The following is a 10118-nucleotide window of genomic DNA, read 5'->3' as shown; positions in this document are numbered from 1 at the left end:
GGCCACAAAAAATAAAGAACAAATAGACACATACGACAACACTAAATATTTGAATTACATATATGAACTTAATGCACATGAAAGTGCAAACAACGACTTCAAAACGCGGAGCTAAAGCTAGGCACGTCCAACCACGCCGCTGTCATTATGCAATTCTCAAAGACCGGGAAAGGTTTGGGAATGGTGAGTTTTGCGAACAGTTGTTACATCTTGCATTGTCGTCCCGCCAAAATGTAAGAAGATAGATGGATTGACACTGACTTTGGATGTAAAAATTAAATGTCGTGCATTCTGCAGTTTAACCATCGTTTTTTTTTGTTTCTCTTTAGGTGTTAGTGCCACTTGTTTGCTACGCAGATCTTCAGTCGACGGGCACATGATGGAGGGATATAAGGAAGGATTTCCTTGGATTTAACCGACCCCTTTCACACACAACACGACATGTTTTAGGTCTGGAGAAAGCGAGCAACATCGGAATACACAGGTACCATTCATACGTCGCACTTCTGTTGTGCAAAATCTAATTTTCTATTTGTATCGACACAAATACATTGGGTGTAATGGTGATTTATACATTGCATTAAATGTGTCCGGTTCAATAGCTTGCAAATAGTAAAAGTTTACTTGATGTGGAGTTTCTGTTGCACAAAATGGGAAAAAAAATATGGGATTTGTGTTGTGCTTTTGCTATACAGAACGACTAATGCAGCCTGCTTACTGCCTTGTCAAACTTAATTCTGTCATGCCAAACTTAATTGATTCAGACGTTGAATTGTTCATGTGCTCGTATATTTTCCTGCACCTTGAAGTGCTTGTTGAGCTTCCATATCACTATCTAGAAATCCTCACCTGGGGCTGGCACTGGGTCCTGGAGATCTTCATATATATCCTGAACCTTCATTCCAGCCATTTTGTGGTGTTTTAGAGCCTGTTTATGTAAGCGCCATTTCCCACGCTAGCTACTGATCCCCAAGTCTCCCGAATGGCCCCTTCTGTTCCTGGATGTTAACAATGCAGCAGAATTAAGCTATACCGGAAGTTGTACGAACACTGCATCATGTATAGATGCGCAGGATTGGCCACCTCCCATCCTAGCATCATCAGGCCCGTCATGCCTGTAGTTTCATGAACAGCTGTGCAGTAAGCCATCATCAGTAGGGTTAATCCCAATCCTTCTGGTTGTCTGTGATGAACTTGGCCAGCATCTCCCCAAGTGTCTGGTTATATCGCTCGACCATCCAATCAGACTGCAGGTGCAGTGTTGTGGTTCTTTTCATTTCAATGCCTAAGAGGACCCCAATCTCTGTTGACTTAAATTCCCCCTCTTATCGGTGTACAGCTGCAGGGGTACTTCAAAACGGCCCATGAACTCCTGCACCATCTTGACAGCCACAGTAACTGCTTCCTGGTTTGGTTATGTGTAGGTCAGGCATTGGTGGTGGGGCAAAAAGTTTGATGGCAACTTTCTCGACTTCATGCATGGTTCCTGCTGGTCATTAAAAAATGTTAAAATGTCTTAAATTTTGGGAAAAAGGTATTAAATTTTGGGAAATTTTTGTCAATGGTCTTAAAAAGTCTTATCTTTCTAAAATTTCAGATAAATTTGTAGAATTTCTAGCAAAAAATATCTTTTAATTTATTTATTTGGTTTGTTGGGTGTTATATTTGTACATGTTTATATTAAATTTGGAAATTTTATGTCTTAAAAAGGTCTAAACTTTAATTTGGAACCTTGTCATAGCGCTGCAAGACTTCTTTTTAGGGGGCCTTCTCGCCTTGAACATGTCACACTTTCAACACCAGTCTGATTCCACATGATTCCCATCGTAGGTACTGTATAGGATGTTTTCATGGAGTTCAAGGCAGTCCCACTGCCTCCAGTTTGCCTTGGTGGCCAGACTCTCAGCAGACACTGCCACTCTGGGAGGCCCAACAATTCTCCTTCCAGGAGATAATCAGAGCCAGGAACTTTCCCTCCCTCTATTCACTCTTAAGGCGGCTGGTGACCAGCTCTCAATCCAGCCTTAGTGCTTTGCTGTCGGTTAAGTATTGCAACTTACCTGGAGGCTTTTACATAGTGGCAATAAAATCAGCACAAACCCAGGAAGCTACGCAGCTCTGTCGCATGTGTCCGTTAGTGGCTTGTCTTCCACCTGGTGTTGTCTGGGCCTGTAGAGATCCCCTAGCAGCCGACCATGTGACCAAGGGATGTTACAGACAGCTGGAACAGGTGGCCTGAGCTTGAGTCCTGCTTTCCTAATTCTAATGAGGACCTATTACCCTGAAGAACATCCTCTCCTTTTTGCGATAGCTTGAGAGGCTTCAGAACCCTCCATCTATACGAAGTTTAACCAAAAACTAACAAGCCAATTTTTTTTTCTAACATACACAGCAAAATCCTACAAAAAACCTTTTGAATACTTTTCAAAACATAGCTTTCTTTGGTCACTGGTGAAATAAACTTTTTTTGGGGGAGGGGGGGGGGGGAAATGGAAATATTGGTAAAAGAACTGACAGGCTAGTCGAAGAGGAGTCAGTGCAGGCGCAAAGCATCATGGAGCTCACAGCAAGGGAGTACAGTATAGCCTGGGGACAAGTCTACTATTTTGGTTTTTATAACATGGGGAACACTTCACTTGTTTTTATTTCTTTTTGCTTATAAGGCAATGTTTCACGATATACTGGAAACCGTCTTAGTGCTCTTAGTGTTATAGGCAATCTATACTATAATAATACGTTATGGAATGGACCGTGCGCCACCTTTCACGGAAAAACTGTGCTGGGTTTGAAAACTCTGAAACAATACCATTTCCACACATTACCGAGGAAGAGGTGTGCAAATTGTTTTTTTATTTCAATATTATACCAGGGAGCAAAGTTCTAACTCACACGTTTTTATAAGCGAGAGAGGATCACATTCGCAAAAGAGCCATTTTCAAGATTTCACAGAAGCACAAAGATAATTTATTTCACGCAGCAAAAAGGACTAATGACCTTCAGACCTCCGTGTCTCCCAAGAAAAACACACTAAAAGTATACAGCTGTGATGGAGTGGAATAGGTTGGTGCGGCGGATGGCTCGAAAGTTTACGAAGACAAAGAAATTTACAACTTCACGACGCGAGCGCTGGGACGGAACTAAAAAATACGCAGAAATCACACAACTGTAGACACTTTACAAATAAAGTCATGACATCTATATAAGGAAATTAAACAAAGGCTACCCAAAATAAGAGAAATAAAAACATGCACACTCTTTACAACATACACATGCACAAGATAAAGTCAAGTCTATTTCACACTGTCACACAGTAATAAGTCTATCTCCAAAAATATCATCGTAGAGGAGAAATCGTATTCTAGACAATTTCAGAAGATGTGTAAACAAACCTTCAAGGGCGCGGAAAATTAAATCTGAAAAAAATTCCAATACTTGCCATAGTTTCATTGAATACTGTAGATAGATTAATTGTAGCTAAAAATACTATTAGTGGATTATATCTAATTCAGGATGGAAAAGCAGGAAGTGAAACTGCCCTGTCATGAATTATGAATTTGCACTTCGCTTCAGAAATTCCCTGAGATTACCCTCTTGGAACACACTTTTTCGGTTTGGTTCTTGTTCCTCCGTCGCTGTCCTGTGTGTGCTTCATGAGTGCGAGCATGTGCTTAACTAATTAACATGAATTGCGGATGGGTTTTAGAAACACTACACGATTGAAAGATGAGCCTTTTGGAATTTAAAGTGAAAGCTCGGCCTTTTTGGATTAAATTGGAAACTTGGTCTTTGTTAGTTTAAAGTGTTGCTCAAGTATTTGTAGCCAAATCTCCTGCCTTTATTATGCTTAAAGGACTTATAATTATACCCTTTAAAATGAGTCCTGTCTTGGTTTTTTCTTATCTTCTTACGCACTTTAGTTGCCTCTACCAAGTCCTTAATTGTTTAGAGAGACCTGGATCTTTCCCAAATAAAGATTCAGCAAATGGGACAGTTGGTGAACATAAACGCTTGTTGTCAACATTGAGCTCCATGTTCTCTCTTTGTGGCGTTACTTGAGCCAAAAAATTTTGGCCTAAAAATGCACAGTCTGTAGCTGTTTTTATAATTCCTTTATTCCAAAATATGACTATGACTGCACGTCCCCTCCCAAACTAATGGGATTGCCTGTTATGGTTATCAGACCTTCAATTAAATAATTTCTTTTGTTAAAAAGAAATGCAACAAGGAATTTGTCTATGCCCTTTCTCTTATAAAACAAATAGAGAAACCCCGAAACAAAGGGTTAGTGATCAGCCAAGACAGTGGCTGCAAAGAAAAGCCAGCTGCCAACTGCCCCCAGACAAATCTATAAGAATAAAGGTTTTACCCTTGCAATTAAATGACCAGCCAATCTAAGCGTAAGCACTTTACTTCCCTGTGAAAACTTCTAGGTTTAATGATTCAATTTTTACTCAAAGTTTGCTAATTTTTTTAAATAAGTATTAATTTCATGAATTGAAAACGCATTGAGGCCCAAGCAAAATGCATATAAGAACTGTTGTTATTAACTCTACCACAGAGAGTCTCCCAGTCCAGAGCTTCCAAAACAAGGTTCTTTGTAAGCTTATCTTCCAACATGTTAATCAAGCTTGCGCGATTAACCAGTCAGAAGTGAGGTGACATAATGGCAGCCATGTTGATCCACAAAAGTCCCTGTTTCACAGAGACTGAATAAACGGCAAAAATATGGGTTTGTGGTGTTTTCCTGCGAATTTCGGAGACAAAGACTGGACGGACAGCTCAGATAATGCTAAACAAACACATTAAATTAATAAATTAATTACATATAGGTAAGGTATAACCTGTCACTCTCAGCATTAAATGCAGTTCATCAGAGACAACATGGTCAAGTGTTACATTCAGCAGTTGCTAGTGCTCACAGGACAACTTCTTTCTCTTGGCGCACTCTTTGACTTTGTCCAGGGTTCTTTCTCTCCCCAATAGTAGTCTTGAGGTTCGGTCGAATGTCGAATCTGAGAATGATCAGAAACTGTTGCTTTAAGTAATCAGATTTCATACTGATAATGTATTTTGTAAATTGTTTACCTGTCATTTTTGTGGATTTCACACCATACGCAGACAATCAGAAGTACTGTAGCTCCCTTCATGCCAAGCATATGAAGTAGAAACTTAGAAATTGTAAAAAAATAAAATAACCAGTTAAACCGTATAACTAAAATCACATCCATGTACTTTCCTACAAATCGTCAACCACATGACTCTTTCAATTCATGCACCATGACTGTACCTTAAAATCTCACCAAGGTGTAGCTTTATAGGAATATCCCTTCCATCTATGGAAACTTTCCCCTCTTTGATGATGTTATTTGCCTGCTTGAGTGTTGTTGCACAAGAGCTTTGCAAAATTTCATAGGATTCTTGTCCTTTGATAACTGCAACTGTTTTATTACCTGGTTTTAAGAATAGGTACCTAATGGGTACATGTCTACGGTGCTTTTTAGCTGGCTTGTTCTAGTGTACGATAATGTATGTGCTAAAAATTGAATAAAGCCATAGTTCTAAAAAACAATATTCAAGTCTTTTTCTGGTTTCTGCTTGTTTAGATGCTTTCATTTTAAGCGTGCTTTCCTTTCAATGCAATGTATTATCGGCATAGTGATTTGACTGAGCAAGATGGTAATTCTTGTTAACATTATCGCATTCCTTTTTTCCATTGAACATTCCGTAACAACGATACGGGTGATTGGTCATTTACTTGTGTACTTTATTTGAATTTCTTTGTCACTGTTTCCAGGTATAAATTTGTTAATTGTGCATTTATTATAAAGTACTTGAAAGAAACAATATTGTCTGCATTAATGTCTGTAACGTTGTCATAGGGGAGTTAACAAGGCAAGAAAGACACTAAAGGTTTGGGTTATTTGTAAGCTCCTTTTACTGTTTGAATCTGTGTACACACCCGAACTCCGGGTCCTATTACAATATGATTGTCTCAGCTTAATCACACAACTAATCAGGCAATCAATGGGAGTAGTATTACAAATAACGTCACATCTCCCTTTCCATAACAAAACTCAAATAAATGCTATATACAAATAAAAAACACGTTCAATGTTCTAAATGACAATTACCGGAATCAAACTGACGGCTTAACAACCCTTCCACTTCACGTGACGACAGGGGCACTTGCTGTCTCTTGCATTGCTGGCGGCTGCTCCTGTTGTACCTCCCTTGGGGTCTCGCTTCTTTCTGATTACGGTAGCCCTGGTGGTGGAGCCAACTTGTGCAAATGAGCCTTAATACTTCCTGAATCAACAATACTTTCAACTGCTTTGTTATCGGTAAACCATTTAAGGTAATTCCCTTGAATTGCACTGCGCACCCCTTCTGTGCATAGTGGCGCGCGCTGTTTGTTCGAATTTTCCGGTATTAAGTGCGCGTGCGCCCCACAGTTGTACAAGAAAACACAGCAAAAGGCGCGCGTTTTTTTTACTTAAAATCGCTTTGACAGAAAAACATAAAATGGGGTTACCCCCATTTTATATTTGCTCAAATAGTTAAATATATACGGAAAAATGATATACTGAGAGAAGAAAAAAAGTTGGGTTGTAGAAGTTTTGTTATTTCTTTTAAAAGCCGTAAAAATACTTCAAAATGGCGCTTTTTACCGTATGAATAGTGTCGAAAACAATGTCTTTTAGTGCGATCTCTTAAAATGTGATTTGTTTTGAACATTAGCTACTACAGGTTATCGTTTAGGAAATCGGATTTTGGCAGCTCGACAAACAGAACTTAATTTTCTAAAGACAAAAGGCACTCTTTTTGAAATCTAAGAGTTGGGATTTTTCCTTGCGCGATCAGTAAAAACGCGTCAACTCTACACCCCTCTGTTGTGAAAACGAGGTCGGTACCCCCATTTTTTTAACTTTAATATTGTTTATGCCAAGTTTTGAAAAATTCTGGGTTGTAGAACTATTTCAAGGGAATTACCTTAATGGCATTCCCGAAAAGCAAGTGCTTAAAGCTGTGAAGCGCAAAAAGCATGCACTTTAATTCTCTCTACGTGGAGCCAATTCCAATTCTTGTAACACACCGGTGTGTCATTCATGGTAACGTAAGCTGCGCAACCAGTGTTACTAGCGTCAGAATAAACAACTCTATTTGGGATCTTAACTTTCAACATAAGCGATTTGGAATTAAGTCGAATAGAGTTTTGACGCCAAAAAATGCAATTCGCTTTTGCATCCATCATCTAAGCAAAGCAAAGACGACCAGTTAATTTTAGTCTCTATTTTGCGATATAATGATTCAGACATCAATTTGCAAACATTGCCAAAGACAAGTATGTTGAAATGAATCAATCCAGTGATACGAGCTAGCTTTCTAGCTGATAACTTCCCTGAGGCCAGTGCCTCCTCAATTATCGAAAGCAGTCTCGATTTTTTCCTCTGGAACTGTAAGCAACTTCTTCTCAAGGTTCGAGTGAAAACCAAGCCACTTGGTAAACTGAGAAGGGTATCAATTACTCTTTAGAACATTAGGAACAAACCCACTATTTTCAAGATCTTGTTTAACAGAGAGAGAGAGCTTGGGTAAAACAGGAATCAAAAGAAGGGGACACCCCCAAACCGTCGTCTAAATAAACCATGTTAAATGCTTTACTGCGCCAATGCTTAACCAATGGTCTCATTAACTTGGTAAATATATGAGGCCCTGTCGACAAACCAAATGGCAAAACACAAAACTTGAAATATTTAGTGATACCACAGGAAACCCTAGAAAAGCCCAAAAACTCTTGGTCGGGAGGAAAAATCTCCAAATGATGATAGCCAGATTTTATGTCAAATGAATACACAGCTAGCAGGGCATTTCAACAAACAATTTAACATAGATTTCGCTTCTTCAAACTGAATCTTACACTTAGGCACAAAAGGATTTACATATGTAAGATCCAAAATAAGGCGCTTTTTACCATTGGGTTGAATAGAAACCGACAAACGGTTAATCATCGTCGGTGGAGAAACGCACTCTACAGCAGAACCAGCTTCAAAGAACTCTTGTATTCCAGTTTCAACAAAGTCACCATGTAGTAAAGCAGACTTATTATTACGCAGGGAAGCTGGCGGTGAAGTAGAATCAAAGGGTATTATATAACTGCGAGAAATGGTATCCAGAATAAATAACAGTGCATCAATAGATTTCTAAAAGTCAATACACGACCGCAGTCGGCCTATCACTTTAGTGATTTGCTTGTCATTAGACTTTGAATAACACGTGTTTTCAATAGGATAATTAACACTATTGTCCGAGAATTTCTTGTGCTTTCAATCTTCAATAGGTACTGGTTGCGGTTGTATTAGTGGTGGATCGGCTCCGACCTGCTGGTTTGCTATAGTTGGGCAGATTGGGTTGATGGACCAGTGTCCAAAGCCACCGCAGGTAAAAGATCTGTCACTTGGCTGTGGTTGCCTTCTGGGATGCCCGAAAATATTGCCTCACGTATCTGAGTGTTGGTTGCCGTAACATTCTTGCTATGGCTGAGAGACGGCAGTGGGAGAGTTTCTTGAGTAGCTAGACTGCTTCTGTTGGTTTAACTTCTTGCTCGTTTTTGATGCTCGGATTTTAGCCAGAACCCTTCTTTCGGCGGCTCTAAGTTTCTCCTCATCTTTTGAATCGGCGGCTAAGTCGTCAGATTCGTACTCGTCAGCTGCAGTCCAACCCCCCGGTCGTTTGTCCGCAAAGTATTAGCTTATTTCTCTTATTTAGAAGTTTTTTGAGATTTTCAAGCTCGGTGGAGGCCCACTTAATTGACCACTAAAAACGCCGTTAGAAATCTAGGCCTTCTAGAATAGAACTGTTAAGGTCAAATTAGATTTCGTCCCTTTGAATTTAAATGAAGATCTGGATTTGAGTTTCTTAAACTTGGAATCTTGGATTTTCTCTTTCTCTTCGAGACCATGAGTTCTTTGAAATCACCAAATTTCTCCTCAAACTTTGTGTCGATTGCTCGAGAAAATAGTTCTAGGATTTGAGAAGATGAGAAATGAGAATGTGAGGTAGATTGCTCAGATTGTTGAGCAGCGGAAGGATTTTCAGGTTCATTATGTAGAATTTCGAACGACCTTGTATATCCTACAACTTTTTAAATACCGACTCTCTTAAACTCCCATGGGAGGTATTTGTGTACATTCCGAAACTTAAAATACGTAAAATATATGTGTGCAACTATTTTTGTTTCGATCACCTTGTGACAAATTGTGTACATTCTCGTTTCCAGCAGATCTTTGTGCAGGCTTTGATTGAGGATTCCTGGTTAGCGGAATGGGATGATTTTTCCCCGGGTGTAAATGCTTGTTATCATGTCGAGTTATCTCTCCTACATCAGTATGGTAAAACTGGACCCATATTATATCTGATGGCTTTCCTGGTTGGTAAAGAATTATCTTTTTGACAATATTACTTGCACCATTGGTCATTCCAGCTTCGGTTTGGATATTCAGAGCTATTTCTGTTCTTTCTCCCTCTGCAATTTGAAGGTTGGAAATAATTTGTTTGGTCTTTCTTGGATCATTCGGGATTTTCCTCATGATTTTCTCTCTAAGCTTTGACGAGATGGCTCCTATGACTCTATCATGAGCCTTTATTGTATGTTTGACCCCAATGACAACTTGATGTGCTCTCATTTTAAATTAATTCACTTTGGCATTCTGAATAAACAGGTGAGGAACACTCATTAAGGTATTATTGAATAAGTTTTCTTGGATAATTCGTTGTTTGATTTTCAAAATATCTATTAGGGATTTCTGCAAATACTTTACTTTCTTTTTGTCTAATAATTTCCAACAACTTAAACATTTTAGTGTTAGAGAGCCATTTTAAAGTGCAAGAGAGCCATATTGAAGGTCATTAAAATCTTTGAATATATGCCCATCCGTAACAGGTTGAAGTTGAAAAAGGTCGCCAATGGCTATAATACTGACACCACCAAAGTCCTCTTTGCTTTCTTTTATGTCTTGTAGTCAGTTATTTATGTGCACATGTTTTTCTATTTTATGTGCACATGTGTTTTCGATAATGGCGCCTGCAAGAGTTCTCTTCCAAAAGCTTGATGCAGCATG

This window comes from Nematostella vectensis, chromosome 1 (assembly GCF_932526225.1).
Source record: "Nematostella vectensis chromosome 1, jaNemVect1.1, whole genome shotgun sequence".
NCBI lineage: Eukaryota > Metazoa > Cnidaria > Anthozoa > Actiniaria > Edwardsiidae > Nematostella > Nematostella vectensis.
This window is presented reverse-complemented; position numbering follows the sequence as displayed.